The following is a 15,627-nucleotide window of genomic DNA, read 5'->3' on the forward strand; positions in this document are numbered from 1 at the left end:
AGTTGTGGCAAAGTTTGCTCTCTTTCTTGACCTGCACTCTAGTTGCCTGATCTGCAGTTCCTGTGTTATAAACCTGAAGAAGTCTCCATCCTAACCAGCAGGTCGTGGATTCACCAGTCCTACAACCCCACAAGTCATCAGAAATCCTTAGCTTCCACTGGACACATACGGTAGGTTTGGGACTTGCCAACCTCTACAACTGCATAAACCCCTACCGTGCAGCAAATCTCTTTATATGTATGTATGTGTGCATCTCACTGATGCACCCCTCTCGAGAACTCAGACTTAGCTATTTGGCACCAAGAGTGATTCTAGAAGAACAAAACTCAAAGAATAAGTGGTAGTTACATCATTTCATGTCAACTTGAAGATATATGAAAGTGTAAGGGTAGAGTTTAGTCTGTCAATCAGGTCACACCCTGATGGTGACTCTCTGTGGGCGAGACTTTCTCATAAGCAGGGTCCTGGGCACCTCCCCCACTCTCTGTGCCTTCACTTTCCTGGCTGCTGCAAGCACTACGATACGGTCAGTTGGATCCACATAACTACACCCACTGGCCTGTGATTGTCCTGCATTCTGCATCATTGCATGTGACTTAATGAGTCTGAAGAGCGACTTATAGACTGAAGAGCTGGACTGGGATGGAATGTTTTATTGATCCATAATTACTTCTTGAGATAAAACTTTTTCTTATACATATATGAGTATCTCTGGATTTGTTTCTCTAGTCAACCCGGCCCAACACAGAATGCTTTCTTTCTTTTTTAGTTATATACTTTCCTTGGGAACTCTTACATCTCTTATCACAATCCACACAATCATCCATTGTGTCAAGCACATTTGTACATCTGTTGCCATCATCATTCTCAAACATTTGCTTTCTACTTGAGCCCTTGGCATCAGTTCCTTGTTTCCCCCCTCTCCCCAGACCCCCTCTCTTATGAACCTTTGATAATTTATAAATTGTTATTTTGTCATGTCTTACACTGTCCGACATCTTCCTTCACCCACTTTTCTGTTGTCTGTCCCCCAGGGAGGGGGTTTTATGTAAATCCTTGTGACTGGTTCCCCCTTTCTATTCTACATTCCCTTGACACTCCCGGTATCACCACTGGTCCTGAGGAGTTCATCCATCCTGGATTCCCTGTGTTTCCATTTCCTATCTGTATCAGTCTACATCCTCTGGCCAGATTTGTAAGGTAGCATTGGGATCATGATGGCGGGGGAGGGAGAGGAAGCATTTAAGAACTAGAGGAAAGTTGTATGTTTCATCATTGCTACACTGCACCCTGACTGGCTTGTCTCCTCCCCATGATCCTTCTGTGAGGGGATCTCCAGTTGCCTAAAGATGGGCTTTGTGTCCCTACTCTGCACTTCCCCTCATTCACCATGATAGGATTTTTTGTTCTTTGATGCCTGATATCTGATCCCTTCGACACCTCATGATCACACAGGTTGTTGTGCTTTCTCTATGTGGGTTTTGTTGCTTCTGAGCTAGATGGCCAATTGTTTACCTTCAAGCCTTTAAGACCCCAGATGCTATATCTTTTGATAGCTGGGCACCATCAGCTTTCTTCACCACATTTGCTTATGTACCCATTTGTCTTCAGCGATCATGTCAGGAAGGTGAGCTTCATGGAATACCAGCTTAATAGAACAAAGTGTTCTGACATTGAGGGAGTACTTGAGTGGAGGCCCAATGTCCATCTGCTACCTTAATACTAAATCTATAACTATATGCACATAGATCTATTTCCCCATCATCATATATAAATATATTTACATATGTACACACCTGTACTTAGACCTCTATAAATGCCCTTTGCCTTGTAGTTCTTTCCTCTATTTCCATTTACTTTTCTCTTGTCCCACTATCATGCTCAGCCTTCATTTGAGTTTCAGTAATTCCTCTCAGTTACATTGTCCTTGATCAAGCCCTACTAGGCCTCTTACACCATCCTCGTCACTGATTTTGGAGCACTTGTTGTTCTCTTGTCCCTGGGTTTGTTAACTCCACTACAGCATGCTTTCTGAACTTATTCTCAAGTCTGGCTGGATTTAAAAGTACTAATTGCTCGACTTCCAATAGTAAAGAGGCATAGTAATCCATGGCATGAGGTGGCAATAAAGACAAGCATAATATCCCCACCATTAGATCAAACATCTGTGAGAGACAATGCTGTGAGTGACTACTATTTCATTATTATCTTTCAACATTTTTGTTACACCCACAAGCATAGTGAAGCTGGCTGGTTCAGCTTTCAGATACACAACGCGGAAAGAGAAAATGATGAGTCCAGAGCTTCAAAGTCCTGGCTCAAGCAGTACATAAAGGACCTGAAAGTTGCTATTTGGGTCTTGAAATAAAGTCTTATTTCTTGTAGCAGTGTTGAGATTGCTGAAAACCCATCCAGAGTCTTATCCTCACTACCACTGAGTTGGCTGCAATGCACAGTGACTGCATAAGCCAAAATCGAATGTCCTCGAGGGCTCTGGGGGCTATAAATATTTATCGGAGCACAAACTTCATCTTTTACCTGGGGCGTGGCTGGTGCTTTTAAAATCGCTGACCTTTAGCTAACAGTCCAGTTTGTAACCCACACACCACCATCATTCCTGAGTCCTAGCTGAAGAATAGCTAATTACACCATCAACTGAATCCCTTATGTTGAAAGGTTTGACGGGGAAGATGTGAGATCCTGAAAATTGAGATGGGAAAATGTGGACAATAAAAGGATCAAGCTAGGGACATGGAGCCCTTATTGTTGAATTACCTTTTTTTATTTTCAGAAGGACCAGCCTCCTGCCCCCATCTGAAGGGATTAACCCACCTTCTTTGCCTGAATCACCTTCGAGAGTAAAATCAGCCCTCTTATCCTCATCTGACCATAGTCCCACAGCTGTGTCCCAGGAATCTTTGTATGAGGCAAATGCTTTGCAAGATGCACTTTTTGCTTTTAGAACAATAACTAGTGTGAAGTCCACTGTCCCGTGACACGACTTCTTTGAGGCATAAAGTGTGGCCCAGGAGGAGGTATGGCATACTCCAGACAGAGACTGCTTGCTTTTCCTACTGAACACAAGGAGAAACAAAGGCCTCGGGATTAGGTGTGGGAACTGTGTCAGTCTGAGTGTAGTGCTATGAGCCTGCCAAGTGGCAAGTCTTCATTCGATGTTTCAGCTCACGGCGTCAGAAAAGTACCTAGTAGTTACATTGTTGCGGGACGACAATGAGGACTATGAAGTGGCCTATACTGAATGAAGTTGAATTGCTTTTATATACTGGAAAAGGGATCTAAAAGCTGAAGTAAATTGGAATGTTAGAGTAGATTTATCAAGATGGACATACCCACACATGCAGGGGATGCTTAGAGGGCTCTATCAATTCCAAGATGAGCAAGTGTATAGGCCCACAACTCCTATGAATCCTCTGAGGTAGAAATCCACTACACTGTCAGAATATAGATAGTTAATATTTCTCAAAGGATCCCTATGGCACTAAACTGACACTCATTCTAGGAGGCCCAAATGTCAGCTCATGCCTATCCAACAGTGGGTACAGTGGTCTCTGAAATAATCCTGTAATAATCTCTCCAGGTCCAGAATATGCAATTGGCAGAATTTTGGATCCCTGACACATGGAGAAAGGGTTATTACAGTAAGAAAGGCCAAGTGGAAGCCATTAGAACTTTCCTCAAAGAAATATTAGACCAAAAGCAGTATTACATTGCTGGAGAACCTGCAGAGATTAATGTCACCATAAAGACTTGAAGAATGGAGGGGGATGATTTCCACCACAATCTCATTCAACTTACCTATCTGTCTTGTGCAAAAAAAAAAAAAAAAAAGGATCTTAAGAGAGTGACAGTGAATTGATATAAACTTAACCAGTGGTGGCTCTGATTGTAACTGCTAATCCAGATGTGGTTTCACTGCTTGAGCACATTAGTACATTTCCTGGAAGACAGCACATAGCTATTGCTTTAATCAATGTCTTTTTCTTGATACCTGTCAGAAGCAGTGTACCTTTAGCTATCAAGGTCAAGAATACAAGGGGGCTTCAAAAAGTTCTTGAATGAGATCAGGTCCCTTAAGGGTAGCATTGGTGAAGAAATTAGATGGTGCCCCACTAATCAGACAGAACAGCATCTGGGATCTTAAAGGCTTGTTTCCAAACAAGCAGCCATCTAAGTGAGATGTCAACTAATCCACATGGAAGAAGCACACCAACATCTGTTATCCATGGATTGTAAATTATATAATCCAAATCGGAAGAAGGGAATAGTATCAAAGCTTAGCAGGCGAGATTCTGGTTTTCAGAAGGGAATGGATGAGAGCGGAAGGCCAAAATACATTTGCAGGAGCTACTCAGCGAATAAGTCTCCAGTGATTTTCCGATGAAACTGAGGAATGGGAAGAACCTGGTTACCAGATGAGAGTACTGAAGATGACTATAGGAAATTAAAATGATAACTCTGACTTGAATAGCTAAAATCTCGAACAGTTAAAACTATGGGGGTTTATTTCTGTTGTATTTTGTCATCGTGGTTAGCCGTCTCGATTCTTTGTTATGTTTTTGCTTAACGCCTGGCCTGCAGTTCTAGTTCATAAACCTGCAGACATCTGTTCCTCTGCTACCCCATGAACCAGCAGAGGTCTCCAAGTTGCCACTGGACCCACGGATATGGGACGTGCTAACCCCCCCCATGTGTGTGAGTCACGAAGTACAATTTTCTCAATATATTTACATACATGTTTTACTGGTTTTGCTTGTCTACAGAAACCCCGAGGCTGTTCCTGTAAGATGACATGTGAACGGAGTTCTGAGTAAAATGAGAGTCCAGAGACTATCCCAGTATTTCCCAAAGGGGGCGGTACTGCCCGTTGGGTAGCAGTGAAACAGTCCAGTGACGTTGTCTGGGCCTCAAAGCATCCAGGGGCGCTACACAAGCAGACACCCAAACCGTATCCTGAATTAAGGGCAATAGTACAAAAGATTTTAATGGTCAGGTGGACAATGAGTGATTTTTTTTTCCTGTAAAAAGGGGTGGTAGGCCAAGTAAGTTTAGGAATCTAGGGGCTATGTGAACACCAGGTAGCAAGAAGAGAGATTACAAAGACCTTGCAGCTGGTCAGGGCCTCGGGTGACTAGGTAGCAGCAGGCAGCCACCATAGCTGAAGGTGTGTGCTCCTGAGGAAACATAGACAGGAAGTCAGGGCAGGAGTGGACACTAAATCTAAGAGAGCCTTAAAGGACACCGTGACAAGGTTGACTTTTACTTTGAAGAAGATGGGAAGGTGTGAGGCGCGGCGAGCTGAGATCTCAGAGGTATTGCAGCGCCTATGCTAAGAAGAAATCAAGGCCGGTATGCAAGGCAGAACCAGGAAGGCCAGAGAGAGGGCATAAAGTGAGGGGGTGTGGACCAGAGTGAGATCAGTGGGGTACGAGTGCTTGGAGTCTATATCCATTCTGAAAGCTGAGCTGCGAATTAGGTGTAGACCCAGGCAGGGGGGACGAACAGTGGCTGAGCCATGAGAGGAGCATGGAAGGGAGAGAAGCAGGGTTGTGAGCACAGAGTCTTTGAAGGGCATTTAAAGAGCAGAGAGGAGGGCTGAGGGCTAGGCCAGAGGGCCAGGCTTCTTTACAATGGGCTTACATACTTATGGCAAGGAGGGCTCCCAGTGAGTGGGGGAATAAAAAAGAGCAAGGCAGGATGGAAAGAAGAGGAGAAAGGGGACTTAAGAGGAGTAGGGGAGGGGCAGGAGGAAGTAAAGGAACAGTAGAACAGTGACAGGCATGGTGCCTGGCACTCGGTAGAGCAAAACCTTTTACAGGGCCGAGACTATTTTCCCACAACCACGAACAGGGAAGTGTAAGTGTGTGGGTGCCTATTTATGGCTGTCTGGTGATCAGGAAATGTTACCGGTATTTAGCACCTGTCAGGAAGGATTCTCAAGTACAACACATGTGATATTCCACCAGTGAGCAACATGCTTCCCCCAATGCTAATCTGTTTTCTACTTGAGGTATACGATGGGGTACCCCCAAAACCTGGAATTTTGTTTCAAAGCTTTGTATTTAAATTTTTTTTACAAAACAACCTTATCACCTTCAAAGTACTCTCCATTACACCTAATACATTTGTCAATTCTGCGCTTCCATTCTTGGAAACATTGTTTTTTTTTCAAATTCAGCTGTTTGGACGGCTGACAGCACCTCTCTCATTTTTTTGCTTCATCTCTTCTATATCATCAACTAGCTGTCCTTTCATGTTCCTCTGCATTGGTGGAAACACAAAGAAGTTGCATGGAGTGAAGTCAGGTAAGGTGCATGGGACAAGAGAGGCATGCTGTTTCTTGTCAAAAATTGGCACACTGAGATGGCATGTGAGCAGTTGCATTGTCATGATGGTAAAACCAGTCCCCCATCTGCCACAAATCAGGTCTTTTTTGTTGCACATTGTTACACAATATTTTCAAAACCTCTAAATAGAAAGTTTGATTAATAGTCTGACCTAGTGGAAGGAACTCTAAATGCACTATATTATGGACATCAAAAAAATCAAATGAGCATAATCTTGATCTTTAATTTCACTTGACGAGTTTTTCTTGGGCAAGGTGATGATGGTGTCTTCCCCTGGCTTGACTGAAGTTTGCTTGTCACCAGTAATGACCTTGAGAAAAGTCTGGATCACTTCAGAGTTGTTCTTTCCAAGAATGACTTGTTTCCAGTTGACACTCCTTCTTGGTGGCCTGTCACAAATCTTCTGTTAAACTTCACTGAACTAAGCTCCAAGATAGTCCAGATAACTTCCCCATCTTTTTAATGGTCCATCATTGGTCTTCAAGCAAAAGTGGATGAATTTTTTGGACATTTTTGTCTGTTTGGAAAGTTGATGGACATCCAGAATAAGGTTTGTTATCGATCGACATTTTACCTTTTTGGAAATAAGAAAACTACTGGTACACTTGAGTTTTTTTCAGAGTGCTATCCTTGTAAGTTGTATTCAACATCACAACAGTTTCTGTGACATTTTTCTGGAGCAGAAAGCAAACTTTCACAGCCACACGCAGTTCTCTTAAATGAGCCATCACAAAAAAAACAAGGTGTGAGCAAAACTGCTTTTATGAAAAAATTCACTGTGACCAGAGAACCTTCCCAGGCGACGCCGCTGGGTGCACTAACTCAGAACAAGTTGCTCGATGCTCAGCTAGTAGGAACAATGCATCCTATGAAAGCTCCACAGTGTGGAGTTTTCCTGTTTTTCTTTTTTACTCACTCATATATGTTAGGTCATGATTAAGGGGCTGCTCAGATACCTTATCTGTGCAGTATAGTCTCCCCTAACACCCTGACTCTACAGTCCAGGAAAATGTGTTTTCTTCAAAGCCCTTGGCCAACTACAATCTTATTAATAGCTCTCATCAGCTCTAGAATTTAAGTTCCATGAGGGCTTATTTATCTCAGGTCTACCTAGAAAAATGCTTTCCTACACAGTAGGTGCTCAGTAGGCAATGTGCTGAATGAAGGATGCATGAATAAATCCATAACCTTCCTGAGGTTATGTGGCCATCTCAAAAAAGAAACCTTAAAATGATACCCAAAAGAAAATAAGTCAATAAACAAGCTAGTTATATATATATATAATAGAATCTTTTATTGACTGCTATCAATTATGAACCCTGTGGCAAATTACTTTATGTTCAAGAATAAGGTGTTGACAGAGGCTCAGTCTGAGGGGTAACTAATGAACATGGCCTCTCGGAGTCTGTGACCAGACAGTCTCTTACTACACCAGCTGTGTGAATACCCAGGAGGTAGAAGTGTGCAGATATAAGATGTTTGTGAGGAAATGACAAGAACTTATCACTCACCTGGTCCTTCTGCTCATCTACTTTTTCTTGTAGAAGCATTTCCATATTCTTTAAGATCATTTCCACTTTATCCACTTGCTTTTCTGTGGTATTAAGTTGTTTTTCATGTATTTCCTGACAAAAGGAGGTTACCAATCAAAAAATTATGTTTTAAAAGAACTAACTTCAAGACATTTAATATGGTATTTGGGCAAAATGTACACATCTACAAGTTACTAGCTACGAGCCTCTGTCTGAACATGGGATGCTAACAAGCTCTGTCAGGAGTATAGGTGTGGCGCAGGGCGTAGTGTTTTGCATAGGAATCTGACAGTGGCAGTTTCTTACATAGGCTTACAAAAAAACAAAAACAATGCCATCAAGCCAATTTGACTCACAGCGTCCCTCTATAGAGTTTCTGACAGGATTTCTTTATGGGAATAGATAGGCTTATCTTTTTCCCTCGGATCATCTGGTGGATTTGAACTGTCAATCTCGCTGTCAGCAGTCCAATACTTATCTGGTAATGTAACCACTATTCCAAAGGCCTGTCATATGTTTTAGCAGTTGTGTTCCTAGGTATTTACTCAAATGAGTTGAAAATCTGTATCCACATAAAAGCTTGCATACAAATATTTATCGTAATTTTATTCATTATTGCCCCAAACTGGAAGTAATCAAGAGGTCCTTCAACAGGTCAATGGCTAAACAAACGAGCATATCTGTATCATGGAAATATTATCTAGCAAAAAAAAATAAATGAGCCATCAAGCCATGAAAAAAATATGGAGGAAACTTAAGTACTTATTAAGTACAAGAAACCAGTCTGAAAAAGCTACATAATGCATGATTCCAATTATAAAGCAAAATTAAAGAGACAGAAACAAGGTCAGCGACTAGCAGGAGTTCAAGGAACAATAGAGGAACAAACAGGTGGAGCAGAGAATTTTAAGGGCAGTGAAATTATTCTGCATGAAACTTTAATCTTGGGTACAGGGCATGCCTACGGGCAACCCTAAGCGTCATCCAGAATGGGAACAAGAGACAGCAGTTAATAATGAAAACTGATGCTGTGGAGTTAGTTCTAACTCACGGCAACACATGTATTTGTCAGATTCGAAGTGCTCCATGGGGCTTTCTTGGTCATGATCTGACTCTGTAATTCTAACATCCCAGAAAACCTGATCTGATCTGTAACCACATGGAGTTTCTTTCTATCTCGTTATTTATTTTTCAATATGAAAACCGTTTGCAGTAGTGGTCTCATACAATATCTGTCTCTTGTGATTGACTAATTTCACTCAGCATCATGTTCTCCCGAATAATCCATATTATTGTTTTGCATCACATCTTTTAAAACAGTTGTATTAGCACTTCACCCACGTCATACAATTCAATCAGATCAAGAAAAGTTGTCCAATTGTTACAATATTTAATTCAAAACCTTTTTCTTCTTCCTTGTACTCATTGTAATTCATGTACTTATTTTTTTCTAACTGTGGCACAAATATACAGAAATATTTTCCAATTGCACAACTTCTAGTTGTATAATTCAGAGAGAGAAGAGGCTCAATAATATTCTTCATGTTGTACAACTATCATTGTTATCCTTTTTCAAACTATCGACCACAGTGACAGAAACTCAATGCTCCCAAAGCAACAGATCTTTCCCCTTCACCCATGGTAACTGTTGGTCAAGTTTGGTTTCTTTTTTTACAGTATTTTAAAAAATTATTTTATTAGGGGCTCATACAACTTAAAAAAATTTATTATTATTTTTTAAACAATTTATTAGGGGCTCATACAACTCTTATCACAATCCATACATATACATACATCAATTGTATAAAGCACATCCATACATTCTTTGCCCTAATCACTCTCAAAGCATTTGCTCTCCACTTAACCCCTCTGCATCAGGTCCTCCCAAGAGCAACCTCACTGGACACCCCTCCCCCCACAATGTCAGCCCTCCCTCTTCTCCCCTCAACAGGCATGCACCTATGTTCCCCCAAATTTGACCATTGCCTTTCTTCTTTCCTGTGCTGCCCCTCGCATCAGTAAGCCCCATTCCTCTGACAGGGCTGATTCCCTCTCTGGGAGACCTCACCCCAAATCCACATGGCTACCTCTCAGGGACCAGCATCAACCCCACCCCATCCATCTGATTCCAGCTCTCATGAGGTGACCTTTGGCCAAGTGACCTACATGATACTTACTTTGAGCAGATGATGTGTGGCTCTTTAGCGGCCTGCCTGGTCCCCAGCCAGACGACTGGATGGCCTGCACACTTGAACTTGTGCCCGTTCTGCTGCATGTTCCTATTATCGTGGACTCACACAGTGTTTATCCTTCTGTGCTTGACTAGCTTCACTCCGCATAATATCTTCCAGATGCCTCTACAACTTGAGGTGTTTCATTGCTGTTTTTAGGGATGTATTCCATTGTATGTATGTACCAGAGTTTTTATCCACTCTTGTACTGATGGTAATGTAGGCTGTTTCCAGCTTCTTCCTGCCCACCCACCAGCTTTTTGCTACTATGAACTCTGCTGTGATGACCATAGGGGAGGGAAACATCTGTCCGTGATCTGCTTCTTATTTCTTTGGGGTACATACCAGCAATGGTATTGCTGGATCATATGGTAGTTCAGCTGCCATCTGTTTTAGGTATCGCCATACTGCCTTCCAGAGTGCCTGTACATATTTACCAGTCCACCAGCAGGGGATAAGAGTTCCTATCTCACCACACACTCTCCAACATTTGTTGTTCTGTTTCTTTTGAAAAATCATTTTATTGGGGACTTGTACAACTTATTGTAATCCTTCCATTGTGTCAAGCACATTTGTTCATTTGTTGCCATCATCATTTTCAAAATATTTTCTTTCTACTTGAGCCCTTGGCATCAGCTCCTCATTCCTCCCCCTACCTCCGCCCTATCCTCCCTTTCACATTCTGGTTTTTTTTAATTGGGCTAGTTATGGGCATTAGGTGGGATCTTATGGTCATTTTGACTCGCATTTCCTGGGTGGCTAGTGACAGGGAGCATGTATCAGTATACCAGTATCAGACTGTTTTGACAACTGTGGCTGTATAAGTAGGTTTTGGGGTCAAGTAATGTGAGATCACCTGCTTTGTTCTTTTTCTTGGGGAGTTCTTTGCTTATCCTGGGTTTCTTCCCTTTTTATATGGAGTTAATAATCAGTGTTTCCATTTCTTTGAAGAATGATGTTAGAATTTGGATCGGCAATGCATTTTATTTGTAGATTGTTTTAGATAGTATCAACATTCTCACAATACTGAGTCTTCTGATCCACAAACACGGAATATGCTTCCATTTGTGTAGATCCCGGTTGGCTTCTTATAGTAATGTTCTATAGTTTTCTTCGTACAAGTCTTGGTTTTTGGTTAAGTTTATTCCCAGGTATTTCAGCTTTTGCAAAGGATACTGATTCCTTGGTATCTTTTTCTGTACCCCCATCCCTGGTATAGAAGAAGTCAATTGTTACTCTTGTATACTGCTACTCTACTAAACTCCTCTATGACTTCCAGCTAGTCTCTTGTGGACCCTTTAGGATTCTCAATATATAAAATCATATTATTTGCAAACAGTGAAGTTTCACTTCTTATAATGAGATTCTTGAGGCTCTTGCTATCTATATTTTCAACTTGTCTTTTCAGAAAGGTTGTAGGAATTTACTCTCTTTTTAAGATTTAATTCCTTTATGCTACTCTTCTAAATAAAGCAGATTTATAAAAAACTATGATATTCCATGTTCTTTTCCCCCAGGCTTCCTGGCTATGTGTGGGGCAGTGTATGTCTCCATATCTTTAAGTTGTTGCTCTCATATTCCCACTCTGCACTGCCCACTCACCTGCTCTTTCACCTGGTGACCAGCCCGATCCATCTTCAGTGTCAGCAACTGAACGGGTACTTGGTTTTTCTCATTTTGAGCCTTGTGGACAAAGGCCTCCTCACCCAGGTGAAGGATCCTATGGTTGAGCTGAGATAACTGATCCTTGTATTTCTGACTCTAGAGCAAAAAAGGGTAAAACAATGATTGAAAACAAAAACGAAGCCCCAGCAGATCCTTTCAGTGGTTAATGAGGGGTAATTTTGTCTCACTGTGGGACGTGGCAACATCTGGAGGCATTTTTCATTGTCATAATTGGGGTAGGTAGGGGTGGCTACTGACATGTAGAAATGCTACTAAATATCCTACAGTGTATAGGACAGCCCCTATACAGACTTATCCAGTCTCACACAGCAATGATGCTGAAGTTGAGAACTCTGCTTTATTCCTGAGAAGAAGTGAGAATACATCTAGACCATTAAGAACATTCAAACCACTGTTCTGAAGGCCTCCCACTTTTATCTAAGTTATTTAAAACATCGTGTTAAAGGGGGGGGGAGGAAGAAACTTAAAGCATATGAATCTCTTCAAAAGGACCTCTGACCTGTCCCTGATATCCAAATCTATCTGGCAGTAAGTTGTTGATATTCTCAGTACCACTGGGCCAGGAAATTAGAGTGTCTGACAGATGTCCTCTTGGTGTATACACAAATGGCTGTGTGTTCCAACAGTTGCTAGAAAATTTCTCAGTTTTTCACCATAGAGATTTCAGTTACTGTCAACCACTGGTCAGGAGCATCTTTCAATAAATTACAATTTAAAAGAATCAAATTACATTTTTGTTGGATTGCCTTTCTTTTTTTCTCACAACAATTAGTTTTCAGGGGAGAGATCAACCACAGTTCCAAGGTATTCCCACGTTGGTGTGAATACCTATGGTTCAGCAATGAGCAGAATCATATCATTTTTATCTTGTAGGTTTAATACGCACACACAAGGGTAAGTATAAAAGCATTGTATAATAGAAACTTGTTAAAAATGATTATGGAAACATATGTATGAATGTGCTTGACACAATGAATGTATGTATGGAATGTGATAAGTTGTATGAGCCCCCAATAAAAGGATTAAAAAAAGAAACCTTAATTAAACAAAACTATCAAAATATGAAGCTACTGTTTCATGTCATATCTTTATCTATGCCTATATGCTTCTGAAGTGTTTTCATCTTTCTATTCATTTCCCAAAGAATTCTCACTCTTCAATTTATGTCATGTCAAATGGGAGTTTTGTCATGTTCAAGGGATGCAAATCATGTTCGTTTTAAATGTCCTCTGAGCTTGGGAACACAGAGCAGTGTGGAAGGCAGATAAGGCTGCGTCAGGTGGATGGGTCGTTCCCAATGAGGAGCTCGTCAGACAGTCCTTGCTACCCTCCAGGAGGAGCAGGTATGGTGCCGTAACAGAACACACGCCGTGGTACATTTTCCTGTCCTTCTTCCTCCTCCCCAGCGCAGCTTTCCATTCTCTTCAGATGTCTTCCTGAGAAGTCTCTGTGATCATCCTTGAGAAAATATAAAGAGGATTCCTTTGAAACCCAGAAAGAGAGTCTCCAAAGCCTTCTGAGGTGACTTGCCTTGAATTCATCTTTGAGGTCTTCCCGACCTTCATTAAAACGCTAAAAAGTATTGTGTTATGTGGAGCAGCAGCATTCCTGTAAACTTGTGGGAAAACTTAATTAATTTGGGAATATTCACTTGAGTTTTGTTAAAAATGTGATAGCCCTGATGTAAATGAAAATTGATTTTTTAAAATTTATGTTTTTCCCAGATCATTTTATTAGGGCATAATCCAGACATCATACCAATAGCTCTATCAGATCAAGCAGCGTTGTGCAATTACTGCATATAATCAATTTCTTCCTTTTCATACTACGTGATGTCAGCTCCCCATTACCTCTTTCCTCCCCATCAATACACCCCAAGAACTCTTACTCCAGTTATTACCTCTACAGATTCACCCAATCTGGGTTTGATAAACCCCCAAACACAGAAAGATACATAACAGAGAATCAAGAAAGGTACCAAAATAACAAAATACAGCAGAGATAAGACCTAATCTAGAAAACAACAGCAAAACCCAGAAAATATTAAAAACTAGATAAAAGTCAAAGTGTATCTAAAGGGAGCTCAAATAACAAGATTTTAACCATTCAAGCCCTATTTATCATTTTAATTTACTATAATCGTCTTTCCAATACCAGCTGCCTGATAACCAGGTTATTCCTATCTCTCAGTGATAGTCAGAGGGGGGCCACTGGAGGCTTATTCCCTGTGGAGAACCTGAACATGTATTTTGGGCTCCCACTGTCAGCCATAGCTTTGTGAACACCAGAATGTCACAAATTTCAGCTCTGACAGCACTCCCTTCTTCAGATCTGGTTTATATAACTGATAATCCTTGGATCATCGATGATCGTGTGCTTCTTCCAGGTGAGTTTACTGACATCTCACTTAGATGGGTGCTTATTTGAAACAAGCTCCAATTATTTCCAACAGGGTTTTGTGGAGACCTTGGGTTTTTCTCTCTCTATAAAATCATACCATCTGCAAATAACTAGAGCTTAATTTCTCTTTGCCCAATTGCACTCCCTTAATCTCTTGTTGCCTTTTGATTCTGGCTAGGATCTAGCACAATGCTGAATAAAAGTGGGGATAATGGGCATCTTTGTCTGGTTCCCATTTTCAATTGCAATGATTTCTGCTTTTCTCCATCCAGTATGATACTGGCTGTTGGATATTAAGATATGGACTTTAGTATATTGAAGAATTTCCTTATATTTAATTATTGTTTTTATTAGGAATGGGTGTTGGATATTGTCAAATGCTTTTTCTACATCCATCAATATGATCATCTGGTTCTTCTATATTTTGTTTATATGGTGGTATGAATCCCATTTGGGCATGAAGTATTATTATTATTTTGATATGTTGTTGAATTCTACTGGCCAGGATTTTGTTGAGAATCTATGTTCATGAGAGATATTGGCTTGTAGTTTTCTATTTGTGTGAGGTCTTCCTTTCATTGTCATTGGTTTAGTAAATTTTTCTCCATCTTTTGACTCTCAGTCTGTTTTTGTCTGTGAGTTTGAGGTGTGTTTCTTGAAGGCAGCAGATTGATGGATCTTGTTTCCTAATCCAGTCTGCTACTCTGTCTTTTGACTGGGGTAGTTAGCCCATTGATTTTCATTGGTATTAATTCCAAATGCAGGTGAGTTACTATCATATTGTATTATCTGTGTTTGGGAGGGAGGAATCTATTCATGTCCTTGTTTCCCGTCTAGATCTACTGTTTTGGGTGTTGTTTTAGTGTGTTGACTTCTGGATAGTAGCACGGACTGTGGCGATCTCATAATGTTTTTGTGCTGTTGATTTTCTGACCATAGAGATATGGTTAGTGTTTTCGGCAATGCTGGTTTTGTTTTTATGAATTCTCTAACTATTTCCTTGTTTGGGAATACCTTTATTTCTTCTTTATATGTGATATATCGCTTTGCTGGATACAGGATTTTGGTTGGCAGGTTTTTACTTTGAAAGTTTGATCTATGTTGCTCCATTTTCTTATTTCCTGCATATTTTCTGCTGAGAGCTCTGAGCTTATTCCAATCTGATTACCTCTGAAGGTGACTTTTTCCCTCTCTAGCTGCTCTCAAGATTCTCTCCTTTTCCTTGAAGTTGAATATTTTGACTATCATATGTCCTGATGCCCTCCTATACATGTCCCCTACCCCCACCCCCCGGGTCTAACCTCCTTGGAGTTCTCTCTGTCTCCTGAATGGATATTATCTCCTCCTTTATAGTACTGGGGAAAATTTCCTCCACAAATTCTCTTACTAATTTATATGTAGATTTGTTTGTTT

The sequence above is a fragment of the Tenrec ecaudatus genome, chromosome 2 (genome assembly GCF_050624435.1).
Source record: "Tenrec ecaudatus isolate mTenEca1 chromosome 2, mTenEca1.hap1, whole genome shotgun sequence".
NCBI classification, from domain to species: Eukaryota; Metazoa; Chordata; class Mammalia; order Afrosoricida; family Tenrecidae; genus Tenrec; species Tenrec ecaudatus.